This window comes from Mastomys coucha, unplaced genomic scaffold (genome assembly GCF_008632895.1).
Source record: "Mastomys coucha isolate ucsf_1 unplaced genomic scaffold, UCSF_Mcou_1 pScaffold16, whole genome shotgun sequence".
NCBI classification, from domain to species: domain Eukaryota; kingdom Metazoa; phylum Chordata; class Mammalia; order Rodentia; family Muridae; genus Mastomys; species Mastomys coucha.
Window position 1 is genome coordinate 48,315,938 of NW_022196898.1, and position 11,048 is coordinate 48,326,985.

General features: G+C 46.4%; 1 long non-coding RNA gene across 1 annotated transcript; it reads right to left on the reverse strand.

Moving 5' to 3' along the window:
- Nucleotides 1-2,459: 2,459 nt before the first annotated feature.
- LOC116093499 lies at nucleotides 2,460-11,042 on the reverse strand. The gene is made up of 3 exons (XR_004119729.1): nucleotides 8,413-11,042; nucleotides 8,088-8,301; nucleotides 2,460-2,604 (listed from the first exon to the last, which is right to left on the reverse strand). It is a non-coding gene; the product is annotated as an uncharacterized LOC116093499 (long non-coding RNA).
- Between the last annotated feature and the right edge of the window lie 6 nt (nucleotides 11,043-11,048).

Here is an 11,048-nt window from a genome sequence, read left to right on the forward strand (position 1 = left end):
TCCTGTGGTTATGACATTGGTCCACTCATGAGGGCAAGCCCATCATGCCCTAACCACCTCCGAGAACACGTGCCTCTCCACATTGTTGAACTGGGGATCAGGATTCCAGCACAGGAACTCTGGGGACACATTCAAGCCATAGCAAACAGGATCTCCTGATATCTAGGTCAGTGCCTACCTGTGTCCTATGGTATGAAATATGGCTGGATATAAAGTGAGGGTTTGTGTGCGACTATCTGAGTTAGGGTTTTATTGCTGTGAGAAGACACCATGACCAAGGCAACTCTTATAAAAGAAAACATATAATTGGGGCTGGCTTACAGTTTCTAAAGTTTGGCCTATTATTATGGTGGAAAGCACGGCAGTGCACAGGTAGACATGATGCTGGAGATGCTGAGAGTTTGATCCACAGATACCAAGAAGAAACTGAGTTCCACACTGGTCAGAGCTTGAGCATAAGTGACTTCAAAGCCCACCCCTACAGTGACACACTTTCTTCATCAAAGCCACACCTACTTTAACAAGGCCACACCTCCTAAGTGTGCCACTCTCCATGGGCCAACCTTTCAAACACATTAGTCAAACCACCACAGCAACCTTTAAAGATTCATATGCTGGAAACTTGGTCTCTGCTACAGCAGTACAAGGTCATTTGCTCTCTAAGATGTAGGGTCTAGAAAAAGAGAGTTAGGTCGCTGGAAAGTTCACCCTTGGAAATGATTAGCAGAGCTTTCCTGAGATCCTGCCATGCCACTATTTCCTGTCCTGTACTATGTCATTGTAGCGTCAGTTGATGCCAGACCTTTGACCTCATGGAACTATGAGCTAAGTAAACCCTTTTTCTTTATAAATTTTCTAGCCCTAGGAATTTCATTAAAATAACAGGAAACAGAGCAACATACAAGCTGCTCTCCTCAGCACCCTGGAAGCTGTGGTGGGTTGGAGCAGGGAGGGGTGCAGGAGTGGGAGTTTAGTCCCAAAGGTGATTTGAGGCTGACAGTGAAGGATCATGAGCCTATTCCACAGTTAATAAGGAGCACCGGAAAGTTTCTAGCAGCAGGTGACTTGAGTAGGGCTTCAGTCTGAGGAGAGGACACAGTGCAAACCCACGAGGGAACAAAACTCCTCACATATGGTTTCCCTTGGTCTATGAATGCCCTGGCTTACTGGTCTACCAGGAAGAGGCAGTGCAAGCAAAGGCTAGGCCAGGAAGGCTCTCAGCAGATAGAAAAACAAAAAGGAAGACCATGGATGAAGATAACAGAGAGTCTGTCCCTAGATTCCCGGTTGCACCAAAGGATCAAGTGGTCAAGGGAGTGGATTTGGAGCAGTGGTGACTCTTTGTGGGTCCCTCCAGTGCCACAGCTTTGAGCTGTGGTACAGAGCTTTCCTGCTACAGGCACCATGGATGAGAGCGAGAAGGATCTGGTCTCATAGAGCCAGCACACTCTATTGTTATGTTTGTAGTTCTTGTTCTTTCTGCATTTATCTCCCCTTTGTTTTTTAATGTAGCTGCCTATCTCATTAAAGCATCCAGCTTGGCTCAGCTGCTCTGCACACTAAAACCTACCCTGGGCAAACCTACCCAGACCTGGTCCTCAGGCAACTTGGCCACTCAAGCAGGAATCCAGGGGGTTCTAGAAGGAAGACATGCTTAGTTAGCTACATGCTCTTCCTGTTAGAGTCTCCTTCCAGAGTGAAACCTTCAAGATTTTGGATCTCCCCCCACCCCGGAAAGTAAAAAACTTTTCCTATTACCCCTCTAGGCAGTTGTCAGTTTTTAAATTCAGTTTTGTTCTACAAACTGTCCCACAAATTCCCTTGATTTTTGTTTGTTTGTTTTTTACCATTCAGTACACAACCCCCCAACAAAGAAAGGGAAAAAATATGAAATGAAAAGGTCAAACACTAACAATAGTCCACAGTAAATGACAAAACAAAAATTGGGTCTTTCCACACTCAGAGCTCATAGCAGAAACAATGATATGGCCACTTTGTTTCTCTTATTGAATCCGTATAGGCAGCCTTTCAAAGGACACACTAATCTCAAGTGTGGACATCAGCTGGGAGTGATGCTTCTGGCCACCTTTTTCCTTTGACACCGTCAAGGGGTTGTTGTTGTTGTTGTTGTTGTTGTTGTATTGTTGTTGTTTTGGTTCAGGTCCCTGGAATGTCTTTTCCAAGACTGGGTACCTATCTTCTATTGGCTGGAGGCTCCAACTCTCTTTGCTGGAGAGAATCAGAAGTTTTTAGACCTGATTCTCTGCCCACTCCCAAACCTACTGAATCACACACAATCCAAGGCTAAGGTCTGAAGAATCTGAACTTTTAAAACTAGTATTTCAAGTGACTATAATCAGACATTCTATGGCCCAAATGATGGCCATGTGAAGGTTTGCCTTAAGAACACACGCCTGCGTGGGTGCCGCAGGTATACATAAGCATCTACTAACTGTTTACTTAGCACTGAGGTCTTTAATTCTTGTACAAACCAGTTCTCGGAAGCGTCTCCATTTGTACAGCAGGAGAAGAGAAGATATTTGCCAAGGGTCACAGGGTCAGGAAAGGACAGTGCGAAGTCCACCAGGATTTAACCTCTGTTCCCTGTGGAAAAGGAAAGAATCCCAAGGGAAACACTCCCAGCTGTCATCTGGTGGGATTCTGAGTTTTCGTCTCCCTCCCTGGGCAGTGGGGACCCCTTTCCTATTATTTTAATGGCTGGAACCTTCTTGAACCCTAAATAAACTTTAGGAGGAATAGAGATGGGGCTCTCTCTATCTCATGCAACCTCTTGAAAACCTATCTGTAAAGCTACCCTGATTTTGTTCTAGACTGCCCTCTCATTTTTTTTTCAGATTCTTTAGGGGTGAATTGAAACTGACAGGCCATATGTGACCTTCCATGCATCTCAACTATGTCTGGCCTTCACTTCTCCAATCCTTTGACAACTAGTGTGGTTGATACAGAAACAGAGACTGAGTTCTTGGATCTAGAAAGTGTGAGTCAGGCTAGTAGAAGCTTCTAGAGGTGCTAGCTCTGGGGCCCAGGCAGCTATCATTTTTTGAGGCTCAGCTATAGTTCCAGGGTCCCTGAGAGAAGCAGGCTATGGTCCAGGATTCTGAAACAAAGAGTTTGCCTTCACTCTGGGGGAGCATCATGGAACCCTACAACCAGGGGACAGGAGGATATATTTGACTCAACAGTAACAGGTGTATTTGGAAACCCATAGGGACTATGAGCAGAGCTCTAAGGAACCAAGCCAGATTGCTAGAAATTGTAATCTTTTCTTTTTTCCTTATTCCTTCCTTCCTTCCTTCCTTCCCTCATTCATTCATTCAAGAAAAGTTCTCATGCATTCTAGGCTGGAGTCTGTATGTAACTGACAATGGCCTTGAACTCCTGATCCTCCCGCCTCTACCTCCCAAGTGTTCTGACTGCAGGCACATGCACCACTCTGCTTGCTTTTATGAAGAGTTGAGAGACTAAATCCAGGGCTTCATGCATGCTAGGCAAGTATGGTCTTAACTGAGTAATGGATCTGGATAGAATCCACACTTCTTGGAGAACACAGAGAGGCTGAAACCCTGATGGGAAAGGAGCTTTCTCAGCTAGGTGGGACTTTGTTACTTGTCTCCATGCTATGACCACACACTCACACTCACACACACACACACACACACACACAGACACAGACACACAAAACCAAACCTCAATCTAAGGAATACAAGGGCCTATTTTAGCTCAGAGTTCCTGAGGAACCATCACAGTGGAGAAGGTACGCCATAGACTACTAGCCACCTTACATCTAAAATCAGTAGCAGAGAATAATGAACTCCTTGTATGCAGTCAATATCATTTGCCACTGAGGGACAAAACATAAGACGGGCCAAGAGAACCACTAGGAACAGAAGGCAGTGTGTCAATATAGCTGGGACCTCACCAACCAACCTCAACAAGCTAGCAGGTACAATGGGCACCCATGCCAAACCCTGAGAAGACAGAGGGCAGGGGCAGATAGTGCACAGGGCAGGACTGGCAGCCTGTGTTCTACCTTGGTAAGAGACACAGTGAAGATGAGGATAAATAGGAGAGGTGCTTCATTGTGGAGAAGCCTATTGAAAGTGTTTTCAAGATGATTTTTTCTTTGTATGTGGGGTGTGCACCAGTATGTGCATATACATGTAGACACGGGAGAATGACTTAGGGAAGTAAGTCCTCTCCTATCATGTGGGTCTTAGGGATCAAACTCAGGTCATTAGGATTGGCAGCAAGCACCTTTACCCACTGAGTCATCTTGCTAACCCTAAGACTTGTCATTTAAACAGGAGTTGGCAAACTGCAGCTTTCGGGCCAGGTTGTCCTACCATCTATTGGTGCCCTCCAGTCACTAGAGTGGGTTTTAAATGTGGGGAGGGGGGGAAACCAAAAGAATATTGCACAATACATGAAACTTAAAGTCTATTGTTGACAGATAATGTTTTATCAGGACACTGCTGAACCCATTTCATGTTATCCCTGGCTGCTTTCATGACATAACAGCCAGATGGGATGGCTGTGGTGGAGATCCCAGGGCTTACCAAGCCTGAAATCTTGGCTATTCAGCCCTTCGTAGAAAATGTTTGCTTGTGCCTTGATCTAGAGAAGTCCGCCTAAAGACTATAATAGATTACTTATCAAATTAGTTTCCAGAGAGGTCCCTTATCCATGTGGCCGGGCAGCATCTCTCTACCTGCCCTTTGTCACAGAGCTAGGACTGTTGGCTTTATTCCAAGTCATTAATCCCTTTGGGGGAGGCAGGAACAACACAGCCTTGTTAGGGAAGGGGAACAGGCCACCCCAATGGGGGAGCTAGCAGGTGCTCTGGGCTGGCAGCAGAGGGGCATCTGAAACAGCAGTTTGGAGGGAGGCCACGCCCCTGCCATGCAAAGTCCTCTTTGTTTCCCATCACATCAGAAATGTGCACACCCCAGCAAAAACAGCAGGTCACACATTGACAAAAGGGCCTGCCATGCTCCAGCAGGAGGCTTCTAGGCTTTTGCAAAGTGTGGATTCTAATTCCCCGGTACAGGGAAGTGGTCTGGTGAAAGCACAAAACAGCTCCATTGTGTGGTGAGCTCTCTGGAGGCCACACTGGGTCTGCCATACCCCACTGATCCCCCAGCACAGGGGCTAAGGAAGTAGGATCGAAGTTCTCCGGGAACTGTGAGTTGGCAAGAGGGAGGCTAGGGAGATGTCTAGGGAGAATATAATGCTATTACAACCCACGAGCCAACGGGCAACAGGGCAGCCTGCCAAGACAGAGCTGGTGCCCATGGCCTCAAGGCCAGCAGGTAGGCCTGGTCCACACCACCTTGGCTTTTGGTATGAAATATCAGCCAACGTAGCCTTGTGGTCTGTGGCATTTTGCTCAACATCTCTGATCCTTGATTCTTCTTCTGTTAAGGGCAGGGGTGGATAAGAGAGAGAGTCCTCATGACCCATCAGCCACAGTATCTGTAGGCCCTTAACAGTAAGTCTCAGGAAATCATAGCTAGTGTTCATTAATACTGACTTCCTGGCTTCTAACAGAGCCCAAGGATCCACTGCACTTCTGTATCAGTGCTTTAGATACCGCTCAGAAATTAAACTAAGAACACTGAGAACCACTATCAAGGACTATCAAGTAACAGATATATCTGAGCTGTTTCATCCTTAGTAACTATGAGATTGGCATCGCCACTGTCTACAGCTGAGCCTGGGGCCACCATGAAAGCAGGAGAGCAGCCAAGGAGCATGCTGGGATTAAACGCCAGGCTGCAAAGCTCCTCAGGTCTGTCTCCCAGCCTCCATCCTCACCTGCAGTCTCTTTCACCCAGCTGGGTACTGCCAGGCACTCAGAGAATAGTGTCCCTTGGGCACACAGCAGAGAAGCTGCAGCAGGGAGCCTCGGGTTTAACATTCCTGACAAGGGGGGAGGGGCCGTGCCTGATTCAGCTGCATCCAAAATTCAAAGACTCATTTTCCTTCCAGTAATAGTGGAAAATAATCCTGCTGAAAAGCATGCCTTCAGAGCTAGAGGGGGGTGGGGGTGGGGTGGGGATGGAGGGCCACTTCTGTCCACACTCAGATCCTATGCAGGCCATGAAAGCTGATCTGAATGTTGGGGGAAGGGGACGTTAGGCACAGGGACAATAGGTGCAAGCAACTGACCTGAGACCAGGGAAGAATCACAGAGGCCTCTTTCTCGCATGGGAACCTGGAGTAGCAGAAGTGACAGGGCCAGCTGTGTGTCAAGCTGCCACTGGGCCACTCACAGCCCAGCACTGTTTCCCATGGGGGCCAGTGTAAAGATTGCTTTGCAAGTCTCTGCCCCGCTGTAGTGTTTGCTTACCGATAAGACCGCCAGTTTCCACTATATTTAGAGCATGAAAATCCACAGGTGTTTGACTTCAGGAACTGTTTTGGGTTCTGAGTTTTCAGAATGCCCTCCCTTCTCGGTTCTCAGTTCTGGTGCAGGTGAGCTGGTTTCTAGCAGCTGCAGACACCTGCTACACACCTGAATCCACCCCCCACGCCCCCAGCCCAGAGGTAGTCTAAATACCTGAGTGTGATACATTCTTGGTTAAGCGAATGGGGTGGGGGGGGCTGTTTTTATTTTCTATTTCAATTCTAATTTAAAACTTATGGCCATACATAATAAGAACCCTGTTTGGTTTGGTTTGAACTGAGTTCTCTTAATGTTGGGTGGGGTGCTGTGAGATGGATCATTGGGTAAAGGTACCTGCCACCAAGATTGATGGCTTGAGTTTGACCCCTGGGACCCATATGACAGGATAACCAGCTCCCACAAGTTGTCCTGTAACTTTCTGCACTTACACATGTGCATAACCAAGCATAAGTATTAAATTTTAATTATGTTTTTGTGTTACTTACTGTGTGTACATGGGTGTCACCATGGAGGTCAGAGGACAACGTTCGGGAAGGAATTGGTTCTTGCCTTTCACCTGGTGGGTCTCAGGGACTGAGCACATCCTCAGGCTTGGCAGCAGGCACGTTTGCCAGCTAAGCTAGCTCTACACCCTTAACTCTTATTTCTAACAAATTAGTTCAACCAGTTATCTTGGCTTCTTCCCTACTCCTCTCAAAAGCAGCCGGGAGGTAGGGAGTGGCTTCTACCTGCCTCCCCGAGGAACACAGGATGGACACACCGTGCACTGTGGAGAGACCCACAGCCCTGAAGCAGCCCTAGAATCTGTCTGACTTTTTGGTTTCCTTGACTGTACACAGTTGCTCTGCCTCATTGTGGGGAAACCACTGCTAAGGTTTAACACAGGGCCTCAAACTTGGTGACTATTCCCCAGACGTGATCAGCCTTCAATGGGTGCTCCCCACAGGATTCACAAAGGCACAGCTGGCTGGGAAAAGCTGCCATCCCTACCAGAGAAGTTCCTTCCTACCTAAGTGGAAATGGATCTATTACCAGGCAACTCAACATTTCTTTACCCTGGAGAGGGGCTGGTATATGAGGAGCATCTGTGTGTGCGGTGTGGGGTTGCGGTGATTATTCAGGGCGGCAAGTGTCAAAAACAGATCTTTATGGCTGCCTCCGTCTATCTGATGGGAATATGGCCCTCTATCTCAGGTTTTGAGACCTACAAGTTAATATATACAAATCCATGTGCCCGAGAAGCCCTAAGGCCCTAGTCAGGCACAAGGAATTCCATTTCCTTATGGTTTTAGGCTTCAACAGACCTCTTAATCAAAGCCTCATGCACTATCCATGTTGAAGAATGGATCATCTAGACCTATCTTGGGAGTGTCCTCTTACACACACACACACACACACACACACACAAACCTCCTCACCTAAGTTCCTCAAGCAACACAGGTGTCTGTTGCTTCTCATGCTTCTCCCCAAGGTCCCTTTGGAGAAACTCCCTACATTTAAAAGCAGTCTAGTTGAGCCGCTCTGGGGAAAATACGTCAAGAATTGAGAGACCCTTCATCTAGTTAAACAGGTAGGCCTAGTGTAAACTAGGTCAGGAACATGATAAAAACCAACCCTGATAACACAGCCCAGCTGCCCCAGATCTTTTGGCATCACTCACAGAAGTCCATGAAAGAAATGTCCAGTCAAGAGGCTGATCTGTGTGTGGTACCTCTGCCAGTGCAGCACATTTCTAGAAAGAGCGTTTATCCCCGAGGTCCCATGCCAGACAACACGTGAAGCAGGAAGTAGGAAGCCATCACCATAGTCTCTTCTCTCCTGCAAGTACTTGAAGTTAGGTGGTCACACAGGTCTCACAAGCCCCTCCTCAGACTCTGGGTGGAGGGAGAGAGGACCGATCACCATGGCACCAGGCTCCTCTTGATATAGCCCATAGCACTCCTACCTCAGCCTTCCATAAGGTGTGTTTGGAGCTAAGTCCTTACCAGATGAGCTGCTGGATAGCGTCATCGCAGTTGAGCACTGGCCTTTGCTGTGGGAAGTCCTCTTGGGTCTTGTTAATGTCAGCATCTTCCACCAACAGTGATCCTAAATTACAGTGGAGTATGTTGCTGTCCTACCTTAGTCACCCAAGTGGCTCCTCGGCCAGAGAAGTTCAGAAACGCATTTCTGAAATCTTGGATACTGGGTTGAGAGCAGGAGCCTTACTCTATGTGCTGAGGAAGTAATACCTGGAAGGGAAACACAAGTTCTACTAAAAGGGTTGGGGAGACTAAAGAATGGCCTTTCTCAGGTCGAGTGCTTGTGGTCAGCATCACAGGGACAGGGTCGATCCACTCATTCTGGGGAACTGCATTTCACCATTTCACACATGGGTTATTATACATGTAAATATTGGTTCAGATGAAGCCTGGCCTCAAATGTTTCTGGCATCAGGATGAGGCATTACAACACATCCAGGTAAATATCCAGGCTTTGGCCTTCTGGCTGCCAGTGGCCCAAGTCCCAATCCTCCGGGGACAAAAACACCATGTCCAACATCCAAAGCATTAAACCTTTGCCAGTTGTGTGGGAGGAGGGCAAAGGAGAAGAAAACACGGTGGAGTCTGCAATGGAGGTAAAGAACCGATGCAAGCCAGTCAAGGCCACTAATAGGAACACAGGAAGGGGCAGGTGCCTGGTAAGCCAGAGGAAGTGGGACATAGACTGACACTTAGCCAAATTTATAGAAGCTAAGTGTGTGTGGTGGGGTGCAAGGGAAAGAGCTATGACCTCTGAAAACAGAAGTAAATTAGGTGAAACAAAAGGACTAGAGCTAGCTGCAAAGTACTCCTGACAGAGGACTGGACGCGGCATCTGTTTAAGCACAGTAGGCTTCAGCTGGCTTAACGTGTAACAGTTTTACTGAGGTCAGAGTTAAGGAATGTATCAGAGGGCATGTGCCATACAAATGGGGAGGGCCAACAAGGCAAGATGGAGACACTTGGTTTGGTGAAGAGGTTAGGAGTCAAAAATGCCATCACAGAAAGGAGGCCCTCTAAAACACAGGATAAAAGGAAGAGGTACAGATCTGGGGTGCTGGAGATTGGACCAAAAGAATTAGGAAGCGGCCAACCCGCAGCCCAGAGGTTACATACACACATCCCAGAAGAGCTGAGTGAGGTCCAGTGTATTCTTTGATGACAATGTCATGTCACAAGTCAAAACTTGTGACACTCTGGAACAGAACTATTTGTACCCTTTAAATATCAGCCACATCACTTTGTTCAAGGAGATATTTCTTAAAGAGCAACCACATAGGATATGTAGCTATTCGGAGTCTTTTATTAGAATGGTCATGGAGCCATGGCCAATAAATAAACTAGGTGCTGTTGAGCCACATTATTTTAAAACACTATGAGGCTGGCCATAAACTCATCAGTAGACCATGTGCCTGGCATGTTTGAGACTACTCAAGCATCCTCATTTGCACAAAACAGGTAAGCAAAGACATTACTTATGGGAGGGATTCGCAACTGGGCTAGGTGTCCACAGCAAAGATCAGCTTAAGTTAATCAGGCACCTTGGAGAGAAAATGTATGGCTTTCAGGGTAGCCAGACCTCCTGGCCCCTGCCCCCATCTGCCACAGCACCAAGAGTTGCCACCTGTCACGGTGCTGCAGAAGTGGTAACAGTCTCTTCATGTCCATGTTTCCTAGAACCTAAGGTTTACTACTAAAGACCAACAAATAAAAAAATAAAAAAATAAAAGCAAGGAGCATGACTGACAATTTTTTTTTACACTTTTAAATATACCTTTATTTCTCAAACTGAAAGCTTTATTCCATCATGTTCTAATACATTTGCACTGATAAGAAATCTCATCTGCGTCACGTAAGAAGGTGAGTGACCAGTACCAAGGTGGGACCCCATATTTCTAGGCACTGCTAGGGAGTAGTTCAAGCCTATGCAAATACAGAAGTAAGAGCTTCTAACTGAATCCAATCAAAGTTTTACTTTTCATCTATATTAATCTGGAAATAAATAGATGCTTCAGGAAAATTAAGTTGTCCCACATACTCTCGCGCATATACACACACACAAAGGCCAGGGAGCTGGATTCTCTTTTGTAAAGACCACAGATCATGTTAATTAGCTCCATCCTCTTCGGTGGATGGTCAACTCACCTTCCTATATAAACACACATGAGAATTTGCACCACATCTCAACAGCCAGGCAAAACTCTAGAACTCAAAACTCTTGAAGCTTATACTTAAAGTACTTTTTAAAGAGATAGGTAAACAAGATGGAGGCACTTGAATTAAAAAAGAAAATCAAAACAAAACAAAAAACCCAAAACCAAAACAACAACAACAACAACAAACCACAACTTTTTCCCCCCTCAGAGAGCTGCACCCATAACCCCTGAGAGGCTGCCAGGACTTTTTAAGCTTCTCTCCTCTACCCTCTCTCTCAGGACTCAACTGGTTAAATTAGACTGCATTCCAAAATTAGCTGTGAAATTGCGTCTCAGATTAGTGATGTAAATCCAACTTTGAAAATTAGAAAATCTTCCAATTTATAGAATCACCACCAAGGGTTTTCCCTATTGTAAAAACCCTGCTAGATCCTCTGGAAGTAA